The following is a 12,889-nucleotide window of genomic DNA, read 5'->3' as shown; positions in this document are numbered from 1 at the left end:
ACTGGCCACTACTAAATGCTTTATAACCACCCAACTTAACCCTGAATTACAGTATAAATACATGTTAATAAAGCATTTATTAACACACTAAGTAACCGTTACTATATGTCTGAATAATAATATGTATGAATGTACATTTAAATAGTTTATTAAGTAATCTTATGAACCACTGTTAAATAACTGGTTTATCAATAAAGCATTACTTAATTTAGAAATGATAAATTGATCATTAATAAAGTATGAAAATACAATTAACAAACACCTTATAGATATGCTTTTAAATCAAGAATAAAGCATTTATAGCTGTATTTATAAACTCCTTACTAATGTCTATTAATGCTTTATAAATGATGAATTAACTGTTTACTAATGATTAATAGCGTGCAGTTATTATAAAGTGTTACAAAACAGGGTAGTAATTACACATTTGAAATGATGAAGTTGCAATTTACTACATTTAAAATATATTATTTTTAAATGTAGGCCTAATATAAAATAAAACACTATAGTACAAAATTATAATCAAGTAATTTACATTTCTGTTAGTATTTTAGCCAAAACATCAAAATAAGTATATTTCTTTACAGCATGACACAAGATTATTAAAACTAATTATTTTAAATAAAACTTTTCATTTGACATTATTAAAATGTGCACTTTTTTAAACAAAATACTTAAAAAAACATAATCATTAAGCATACTCTCTTTTTACGTGGCCTTTTATTGTATTAATATTATCTGCAAGAAATGGCTCATTTCAAGTAGCTAGCAATTTAATGTTTACCTTAGAAGTTAACTGTAATGCTCACTATAGCGCCCCTTGTGGCTATACTGAGAATGCATCTTGCATTGAATTACAAATTGTGTTCTGGCACATTTCAGAATGCAATAACGTGTGAAATAAAGCTTGCGTAGCTTGTCAGTTTAATTCACAAACTGGTGTAGAGTATGTTTCAGGCCTTATACACCAGTCAAAAAGAATTCTGCAAGGTTTATTTTGTTAAAGTATAGATGTAATGGGTGTATTTGGTGTGTGTGTGTTGGCAGGTGGAAGGGACACGGCTTTTCAGACGCAGTCTAACCCTATCACACACAGGTCAAAAGCAGAAGAGGAAAGACGTGACACTTATTCCACCAGCGCTTGGTCTTGCTTTGTAATGGCCCTGAAAGCGACGCTTTCCAACAGAATTACATCGGCTTTGTGTAAATAATCAAGGGCTGACCTGTGGGGTTAAACCCCGTAATTGAAGTGATACTTCAAAGCGACGACCACCACCTTCATATACTGTGTGTGTGTGAGTGTGGAGAAAGAGGGGTCGATTTAAGAGGGACAGCATCCAGTGTGTGTGTGTGTGTGTGTGTGTGTGTGTGTGTGTGTTCATTTGATTGGACAGGGATGGCTCTGTGGGTCTCATCTCCCCTACAGCTGCTCTCTCTATATCCATCTCATCATTTTTCCCGCTCTGTCCCTCTTTCTCATCTCCTCTCACTCATTAAATGAGTGACACAAATGCAACATTAAGTTGTGTCGAGGCCACAAATGGATAAATAAAATCAAATGATCTGATGTAATGTATTCGTTTCCACCATTGCACAAATGTGTATTGAGAGTCATTTTCCTGGTTGTGGAATGACTGTCTTCAATGACATTTTGTAGATTTCTATTTTTTGCCAATCCACACGCATATAGATGACAACGCTATTCACTGCATGTTAAAACAAAAGTTTAACTTGTAAATAATGTAGGCCATATTTAAATGGGGCTGGCCATACTAATAGAGGTTTCGTGATAATCTCACAGAGAACATGAAATAACGCCACAATATAATGTGTTGACAAAGAAACGTTTGCAGTTGAAATGAAGACCTAACACCTTTTCATTAATATTCATTGATGTCACCGGGGGGAATTTGTCATCATTTATCAACATTTAAGGCTAATTATTATGACTGACGTAATGGGTAAATGAGGTCAATACAAAGTGTCAAAAACATTACAGACACTGATTTACAGAAGATTTTAGCATATAGAGAGCTTTCTAACATGCCGTTTCACACAGAGGCCCGGTCAAACACAAAAGCACAAATCAATAAATGACGTTGATCACCAACTGCAATAAAGCCACAAGAGGCCATGTGTTCCAGTGATTTTACTACAGTTAATGGGTGTTGTTAGACAGCAACTCTAATAGCTGCAACAGCAATATGATATATATCTTTTTATTTAATTAAACTTATTATTATGATCATTATTATAAACAATTTCTGACACGCCCCCAACTCAAAAGAACAGGGCTTAAAGAAAGTCCAGAGCTTCCCACTCGTATTTACGACATTGTGGTGGCGTTCATAATTAGCCGCTGGTTCCTTCGAGATTTTCGAATGGGTTTTATATAGGGTTTTTTTCGATTTATGTGTAAGATAAAGCCTGTGGTAAACATAACTTGACTACTTTTTTTCTATACTGTACGTTTTTTGTTCTACAAACGTAAATTACACACACCGATAGCAAAAACTTGAATTTTGAAGCAAACTAAACAAACTAGATTTGGGGTGTGGGTGTGTGCAGTGTATGTTGTAGAACAAAACGTATTGTCAAGTTATGTTTATCACAGGCTTTATTTTACTCATAAATAAAAAAATAAAAAAACATAGGAAAATCTCAAAGGAACCAGCTGCGAATTAGACTGCCGGGTTCTGTCATCGTACCTGTGTAACTAGTCCTACTCGACCCGCTCTGAGCGGGATTCGGACACACTAGCTTTCAGCCGCTAGTGCAAATCTTGAGGCCAGGGGAGTGAGGTTTACATGCACAGCTTTTACTGGCCTATGTCCGTTACACTTAACCCCCTAAATCTCACTCCCATCCGGGTCACGGCACTAAATGTAACCGGTCCTACTCCACCCATGAAGAGCGGGATTCGAACCGGGGGCTCCGGTGTGGGAAGCGGACACGCTAACAAGGACGCAAAAGTGTCAGTCTCTAGCGCCTCTTGGGGAGTGAGGTGTAAAAGCACAGCTCTGACCTACGTCCGTTACACCTGCACCACTCTTTGTGTAAATTAATTACTGCAAAGAGCAAGAAAACATTGGAATTTAAGGGACATTTAGATAAAACACCAATTTAGACATCTTCGTTTTTTTTAATGTGTAGCTTTTTTAAGAATTGTGCTACTGGCTTTGGGTCACCACATAACGTCCAAAGTGAAAACTGGATCCTGAAGCGCAATTTTATTTTTGAATGTTTTCTTTCAGCAATAGCAAAGAGTGCAAAAAAAAATTGGCCCTACATACAGACCTAGTGTCACTGTACCGTACATTGTGCCAATCTAAGTGTTCAGGACTTCACATGGTGAAAAGTCCAACCCTGCACTTTCTGTAAACTCCAGATGTTAGGCTATCTACAAAACATTCTCCATTGTCTATTTTAATAATTATGTCTGCACAATCAAACACCGGAAACAACTGATGGTCTTCAAAAGTCAAGTCAAATCAAGTTATTCAATGAGCAAAACACTCGTTCACAGACAAGCGTGTAGACAGACGCACATCCAGTAGCACACACAGGGATAGATTGATCCCTGGTCCTGCTCTAGCTACGGGCCTCCTTCCCTCATTAATTTTACAGAGTCCTCCAGATGGGAAACAAAATATTAATTTTATTCAGCCTAAGGCGTGGAGCCGTGCGAAGGTGCTCCGTAAATCAGAGGGCTCTGGCAAAGACGCAATATCACAGGACGACCACAGAGGCCTACGGGTGGGCAGAGGCTTCAGTTTGTCATAAATGTAATTAATTGAATGGTGGGGAATGATGAATCGATCAGAACACGTGGAGCAGACGTGACTTCCTTAGAGTCATGGCAACCGCACACCAAATTATGCAAATTAATTGGCTCTACCAATGTGGCATAAAATGCTAGTGCTACTACACTGCATGGTACATTAGTCGGTTCATCCAATAAAAACCGCATTCTTTACAATTGAATCCTTGAGTCACAGAGCTCAAGGAAACTATTCATTTGCAGCACAGATGTGAGAGTCTGGCAGCATTTTGCAGCCCGTTCCTGGCGGAAAGCGGCATGGGGCGAGTCGCATGTGTGAGCGGGGATGTGCAAAGAAAGAAAGAGATAAAAAGAGATAGAAATAGCGAGAAAAAGTGAGTGGGAAAAAGCTAGAACAGATGAGACACTCTCTTGACCGTGACCACAATGACATCTGGTATGGAAGCAGTACAAGTGTTGCTCATTGAAATTCTACTGTTGCCTCAAACTGATAATCTCAAAGCCCTGTGTCCATCTATTATGTCTCTTTTTTTGATCCACTCAAGCGAGGACTTGAGGAAGTCTATTGGTCACATCTCAGATAGAGTATCACTGATTTTGTCCACAATGTTGCTTTACCACCCGCAGCTGAAATTGCTATTGTCAACACACGCACACATACGCGCTCGCGTACACACGACATGGCTCTAATTAAAGAGACAGTCCAATGAATGTCACCCGTGCTTTTCACACATTACTGCGTCTGACTTTCCCTCAATCGTGATAGACCTTGTCACATGGGTGGATTATGCTAATTGTCCATACATCTAGGGGCTTATTTCAACTTAATTTACACAAATCCTTTGCCTTGGACCTCTGAATTCATGTCTCTTATCATCAAAGGCAGGACAGATCATTCTCCAAGGAAGGATATTACATATGAATATCAGGTTTAGGTTGTCAAATAGGCTATAAGTTAGATCATATCCTAATTTGGCTAAGTTAAATCACATATCCATTTTTGGCATGATAATGTATTTTGTAAATATTTTATTTTATAAATTAACACTTTTTGTTCTATTAATCTACTCTAATCTAAATTAAAAGAAAAACATTTAAATGCAATTCTATAATAAAGTTTTAATTTCTGAATTCAACTAATTTTGATACTTTATTGAGGGTATACAGTAAAAAATGTCAGGGTGATTCAAGAATATGGTCCTCCTTATGAAGAATGCCTTATTAAAAGAAAGAAAAAAAGAATAAAAACATACAGGCTAATTCAGCTTTTAGCATTAGTATTATTATTATCAGGCAATTATTATTATCATTTATATATATTTATTTATTTATTTATTTTTTTTGGGGGGGGGGGTTGTTTGGGGGTTGATTGCTGGTATCTAAACACAACTGCTTTACAGTTTATTAAAGGGATAGTTTACCCAAAAATGAAAATTACCCCATGATTTACTCACCCTCAAGCCATGCTAGGTGTATATGAAATTCCTCTTTCAGACGAACACAATCAGAGTTATATTAAAAATTATCCTGGCTCTTCCAAGCTTTATAATGGCATATATAAGTCCTATATAAGTCCATAAAAGTGCACCCATTCATGATAAAAGTGCTCCACGAGGCCCAGCACGGTAAATAAAGGCCTTCTGAAGCAAAGTGATGCGCTCGTGTAAGAAAAGTATTTATATTTAAAACTTTATCGACTAAAATAACTAGCTTCCTGCAGACGGCCTAGGCAAGTCGACTTGCGCCAAAAAAGTAACACTTGACGATGCATGACGTAGGATGTAGGAGTAGCGTAAGCTTTGACGCCTCTCGCGGTTCAAACAAACAGGGCTGGGCAACAAACTCAAGCTCCTCTGAAATTTCTCTTTAAAAATTCTCAATTTTGAGACTTCTAATTCGTGGCTGGTGTTTTGTTTTGCTCTATCCTCTGCGCTTCCACGTTCGTCAGTGAGTCATGTCAAATTGATGCATATGGTCGTCTGCAGGAAGCTAGTTATTTTAGTCGATAAAGTTTTAAATATGGATATTTATCTTACACGAGTGCATCACTTTGCTTCAGAAGGCCTTTATTTACCGCCCAGGGCCGCGTGGATCACTTTTGTCATGAATGAATGCACTTTGATGGACTTCAAAACATACACAGCCATTCACTGCCATAATAAAGCTGGGAAGAGCCAGGACATGTTTTAATATAACTCTGATTGTATTCATCTGAAAGAAGAATGTCATATACACCTAGGATGGCTTGAGGGTGAGTAAATCATCGGTTAATTTTCATTTTTGGGTGAACTATCCATTTAAAGATAGCTATAAGTAGTTTGATGTCATTTTGTCATTTTGAAATTATGTGATCCGCAGTGTTTCAATGTCAGAAAGGATCCTTACACATATCACTCAGCAGCAGCACAGTGTTGTTTGGTGATGCGAAATGTGAAAATTAGACAATAAAAAACACTTATTGTCACGCTTTAACAGCGGAGACAACGGGAGAATCCGTAATTTACCTGTACGTCTAAAGAAGCAAAAGGTCTGACGCAATGAAGATAAAAAAGCCCCTCTGAAGACAGGCAAACACAAGTTGCTATTATTTATTGGCATATAAAATGCTGAGTGATGCCCAAGTTGCTCTATTCATTTCTGTTGGACAGGTAAGTGACTTTTAATTATTGTGTTAAGCACTCTCTAAAACTCATTATTATTTAACTCAGAAACGATCATGCTGATCCACGTCGATAGATGGCAGTGCAGCTTTAACGACACTGTGGCATTGGTATCAAGTTCACGATAGAGTTAAACAGAGATGCTAACGCTAGCTTAAAAAAAGTCTCGACGGTTACCTTGGTTACCTTCAGACTTTTGTCACACTGAAGGTGTTCCCGTAGTGACGGCTATAGCAGCGGTGAGTGAACTTATGAAAGGCAACTGAATGGGCCTAATATTATAAAAACATTTGTCCACTAATTAAAAGTTGTGTGCTGTGGCCAGGGGCGTAATTTGTGGGGGGGATGGGGGGGATATAACCCCCCCAATATTTAAATCTATGCATTACAACCCCCCCATTATTTATACCATGATCACAATATCAGGAGGCATACCCAAACTTCAACCCCCCCAATGTTCAAACCAAATCTACGCCCTTGGCTGTGGCAAACATGCAGGGGATTCAAATAAAACACAAAATGATATCAGAGAGCCTCATTACTGTGTCAAGTCTCTTAAAGGTGCTTTAAGCAATGTCACATGTTTTTTAGGCCAACATTTTTTTGTCACATACAGCAAACATCTCCTCACTATCCGCTAGCTGCCTGTCCCCTGAACACACTGTAAAAAATGTCGGTCTCTGCAGACACCCCAGAGTTAAGCCTGTTTTATGCTTGTGCGTCGAATCGACGGCGTACCCCAGCAGACCCCTCTGCGTCGCCGCGAACCCCTCTGCCGTAGCTCGACGTCCACCTCCAAAAAATTGTAACTACGCGTCGAGGTGACGCAGACCACAAGGGCTGTGATTGGTCAGATGCACCGCGATGCAACTCAACCTGACGCAGAACCATAAAACGGCAACGACGCCGTAGGAGTGACGGCGTAGCTACGCCGTGGAGTTGACGCAGAAGCATAATGAGGCCTTTAATTTGACCAGGTTCAGGTAGTTCATAGAATCTCATGTAGTGTGCTGCACTCACTGAAGCAAAGTAGTGTTCTCACTGCACTTAACCCCGAGTTATCAGTGTTCTAAACCCCGCTTTTAACACCAGGTAAAGGTACGTTTCACACTTTTTAATTTTGAAGTGGATTTAACATATACGGAAGCCCTAAACCGCAACGAAAAAAAAAAAGTTTTTTTTTTTTTTTTAAATTCTTATAAACCATAAAAATCCGTAAAAATAATTCGTATTTTGGTGCGTGTGCTTGCCGTTGTTTCACATTCATAATTGCTGCACATGCATTCATAACGGTCCGCGTCCACTGGTGCAGAGCGAGTTTGGACCAGGATTGTGGTGCTCGGCTAGGTTTGCCATGGTAATGCCATGTTGGTAGATTGGCACCTGTAGAATTTCCTTTTGTTGAAAGCCCAGATAAAAGTAAAAAGCTACTATTTTATTTAGATCCATGTCCGAGGCAGTTTGACTTTACGAGCGCATTTCTTTACACACACACACACACACACACACACACACACACACACACACACACACACACACACACACACACACACACACACACAAATAACTTCTACGGAAGACTGTATTATAGTAATTTTGACTTTAATCTCGAAATATTTCGACTTTAATCTCGTAATATTTCGACTTTATTCTCGAAATATTTCGACTTTATTCTCGTAATATTTCGACTTTATTCTCGAAATATTTCGACTTGATTCTCGAAATATTTCGACTTGATTCTCGAAATATTTCGACTTTATTCTCGAAATATTTCGACTTTATTCTCGAAATATTTCGACTTGATTCTCGAAATATTTCGACTTGATTCTCGAAATATTTCGACTTTATTCTCGAAATATTTCGACTTTATTCTCGAAATATTTCGACTTTATTCTCGAAATATTTCGACTTTATTCTCGAAATATTTCGACTTTAATCTCGAAATGCTAGAATATTTATTTTATTTTTTTGCGTTCAGGGCTTCCGTAAACATTGCCTTTTAAAGGTGCTCTAAGCGATGTTGGGTGACGTCACTTCTTGTTGACATTCGAAGTATTGTCAAACAAAATGGAGGCTAGATCGACCCTCCCTCCTCCTCATCCCGACCCCTTTCAGTGTCAAGTCAAGTCAAGTCACCTTTATTTATATTGCGCTTTTTACAGTACAAATTGTTTCAAAGCAGCTTTACAGAGATAACAGGAAAGTAAAGTTGTAATAGTTTTATTGTCAACACTTATCAACGGCTAAATAATCTGCAGCAGTCAGGTGGTACAGGTCAGTGCTCTTTTTAGTTGTTTATGTTTATTATTATTGTATTATGTTCTTTGAGACATGAGGTAGTTTAACTCTCGTCTCTCGTGACGATTTTGTTTGCTCACTGCTGTATGTTCATGTGTTATGGAGGAGGTGTGGTTTTGGAGGTGCTCTGAAGGGAGGGATGGATCTTATGCTTTCAAAGCTAGCTCGCTATTGCTAGTCACTCCAAAAGTCGCCCACCCTAACTTTAACCACCAGAAATGTGTAGTGTGAAACGACTTAACTGTTTTTAACTTTCACCAGGATTAACTGTTAACCACGTGTAAAGATTCCGTTTACCTGGGGTTTAGAACGAGCCAGGGTGTCAAAAGCCTCATCACCGATTATCTTTAAACTATTTTTGAGCAAATAATTTTAGGGCCCATAGACTTCCGTTGTTAGTGCAATTCCGTACAGGATTGTATATTCGAAATTATTTGGCAGACGTTAAGTAGCATTTAACCAGGAATATTCCCTTAATATGTTATTGCAATAACTCGACCTACTAATAACTAAAAGATCAAATTATAATTGAACAAATAACCTTTTTAAAAAGCGTGTTTACAAACACTATGGCGCACAAACACCAGACAGAAGAAACGTCTGAAGACATCATATGTCACACATCCGTGCCCACACGCTTTTCTTGTGGCATTCTCCCACAAAATGGCAGCGCAAAAAAGAAGGAAAGACAGTGCAGATCAAACAGAAAGACAAGAACGAGTGACATCTTTCTTCTAATAACAGAGAAGGTCCCTTCCAACGGCACTATCCTTCCACGGCTCTCTCTTTTTGAAATACACGTGTCACTGCAAAGTGACAAATAGCACATATTAATTAGGTACTAGACTGGGCGAGATTGCTGTTATTAACAGGGAAGGGGAAGGTCGGATTTAATTGCCTGTGACATCAAAGTCAAGTGACTGGTATTTCAAGCATCATTTAAAATGTTTGATATGGAAGCCATTGTTCTCACATAAAGGAGCGTCTAAAAATACAAAAGGAGAATGATGGGGAGCAAAGACAGTTCTCAGGCAGTTATCTGCAGCCTGACTGCTAATATCACCAGGGCTGCTCATGAAATGACTGGCTTCTAATGGAAGAATCTGTTCCCTTCAATTCAAAGCTGTTTTCTTGCATCCCAGTAGGGTTTATTTTCTTCTCATCTGTTCTGCATTGTTAAATTGAATTCTGAAAAATGCCACAATCTATCAATTTCATGCCATCTCTGTCTGTTAAATTAGCATTGTATTTTGATGAATTTGGATTTTTCCTCTAAAGAAAAACATTTCTCCCAGGGGGAAGGTGTGCTGATGAGCTGAAATTATGTGGCTGGAAAAGATATTAATAGTATTATACGTTTACCTTGAACTTTTAATTATTGCGAAAGCGCGACGAGCTCGGCAATTAGACATAAATAAGTGCATCACTTTTAGTGTACAATTAGGTTGATGGCACTCATGATGGGGATTACAGATATATGGTATGAACCGGCGGCGGTCTGGCTAATGATTGGGAGGGGCCGACAGTGCAGAGAGCACCACGCGGTTAGTCGCCCGTCGCCATGGCAACAGCACGCTCGCACTCTGTGGTCCCCAAACCTAAAATTAGTGCTGAGGTGCGCGGCTCCAAAACACATTCCAGACTCGCTATGACAGACATCCATTTGGCAAGCTGTACCAAAACCACCACCACCACCACCAAAAAAAAAAAAAAATAGAAAGATCACCTCTTGTGTCTATACAAACACAAGACAGACGCAAGGAATAAAAAAAGCACCTGCGATAAACGGAAGGAAAATTCTCTAGTCTGACTCGTAAGCACCCAGTTTGCAGTTGCGTTTATGTGCTTTGGGGGCCCTTCACTCTCGTTGCCGTTTCGAACCCATCCACCATCTGCTAGCCACAACCATTCGGCTTTTATCATCTGTCCCAGGCTGAGGGTTACAGGCCCCTCGAGGAGGGACTACAGTAGTCCATTCAAAAGCATCACATCATGAGTGTAACCATATTAAAGCACGCTCTGCCCACGGCCGACAGTACAGCGAAGCCATCTTGATCCTGTACCATCCTCGATCTATTTCCACGCTGATTTTATTCCGCTCTAAATGGAATGTTAATGCAAACACTGTCAGCGGCAGGTCTTTAGATGTTCCGTCTCATGCATATAACATAGCTTAGTGCTGCCTCCAGAGTCTGGCGTTCTACAAGACTCACCAGGTGCACAGCTCGGCAAATTATCAGATCAACAGGGAGGCGACTACAACATCCCGATGATCGCAGGACTGCGCACCACATCATTTAGAAAATAGCCTTTTCGTTTTTCTTGCTTTTTTGCCAGCATTAAAGATAATTTACTGACTTTAAACTCCTGATTTGTACCCAGAAACACTTAAGGAGTAAACCGCCAGCTGAGGTGCATGTTAGTGACTTCGAGTGTGGTTGTAATGCTGAAGATGTCTTGTGTGAAATAAGGGAAACTTCTACACCTGACTGTCTCTGGGCATGTCGAGCTGTTATTTCTCTTAGAATTGGGTGATTAATCATTGAGACTGACGAAAAGAAATCTAGCAATTGTGAATGCGAAGGAATTATAAGGGTTTATAAACTTCTAAAATAGATCAATCAAGAGCATGTTGTCATGGCTAATGTCTCTTATTTGATCACAATGACTGACAAGATGAATCATTTTGTTTTAGAGTTAGCAGAAAACTCTTGCTTCATCAAAACCTGTTTGTCTAGTTCAGAAGTAATAATTCATAAATGACTGTCTTTGGCTCAGCATGAGAAGTTATCAATCAGTATTAGCAAAAATGATACAAGTGTCAGTACTTTCGGATGAGTGACATGATAAACATGGCAATAAGGGATGGTACTCAACTCATTTCAAAGCAAAATAATAATGCAAACTGTCATTGTTTAGGCTTTCAATCTCTTATACAATATAATGGAATAGATTTTTTTTACAAATATGTCAATGGTTAAATTGCATAAAATTCAGTTTATTGTTGTGAATAATATCTCAGCTATTATTTTGAGATTACTGATCAATTTCCCCGATTGGTTGATTGTCAGAAGTGGGCAGACTAGTGTCAGATAGAAAAAAAATAGCAATTTACCCTGTCAACTATAGCACACTCTATTATACATTATTGTATAGAATTTTGAGTAGGCCTATACACTGTAAAAAACAATTTTCATGATTTGTTATCACAAATTTCTCCTTTTGTCAGACTTAGATAATTAATGTGGTTCAGATAACATCATATTTTGAGTTTTCATATTTTTATTAATTGTATTAACTCACATTTCAATGCTCAAAATTCAAAATTCAAAATTTCAATGCACTAAATTTTAAGGCAACCAGGTCACATATTTTTTTAAGTTGAACCGACAATAGTTTTTTTTTACAGTGTATTGTGAAATAAAAAAATCATATTCTATATATTTATCACAAACCAATTTACAATCAGTTTCTATTTGATATAATGTTGGACCTGTGTTTGTTTATTGTGAAGCATCAGGCTGTTAACCAAAAGATTCAGCATAAAATTCAGAAACTGTGAAGACAGAAATACTGGAAAGGAATACATTAGATGAAAAACATGGCTCACGCCACTACCTAGAGACTGACCCTAAATGTACACTCGGCTCTCTGTGTCATCCTTCTGATGGCCATGGGTTGGAGCTGTAATTGCACAAACCGCAAAACACACACACACACACACACACACACACACACACACACACACACACGCATTGGCGTCATGGCCTTGCAGGGAGGGGTTCGGAGAGAAAATACATATTGATAAGTTACTGTGGTGGTCCCCAACTGAAGCGGTCCCTCGACGAGTCACAGATTGGAATTATAATGAGTGGGATTACCGCAGCACCCCCCTATCCCACACACACACACACTCACACATCACCCCTGTGTGAGTGTGCCACGACACTGGGCTCTGCCCCGTGTGGACGACAGGAAGACGAGCGCGGGTGAGGAACATACTGACGTTAATTAACAACATCTGACACAGATGCTACGCTTGTACTCGCACAAGAGGTGGTCCGGCACATTATTAAATTTTGGGTTATTTCCTTTCATTTGGCACCCCCATTTCCACTCTTTCCTCCACTCTCCATTTTTAATCTTCTAC

Source organism: Siphateles boraxobius, unplaced genomic scaffold, assembly GCF_051911475.1.
Source record: "Siphateles boraxobius isolate OS27281-9 unplaced genomic scaffold, OSU_SipBor_1 26, whole genome shotgun sequence".
NCBI classification, from domain to species: Eukaryota; Metazoa; Chordata; class Actinopteri; order Cypriniformes; family Leuciscidae; genus Siphateles; species Siphateles boraxobius.
Note: the sequence above shows the minus strand (reverse complement) of the source record.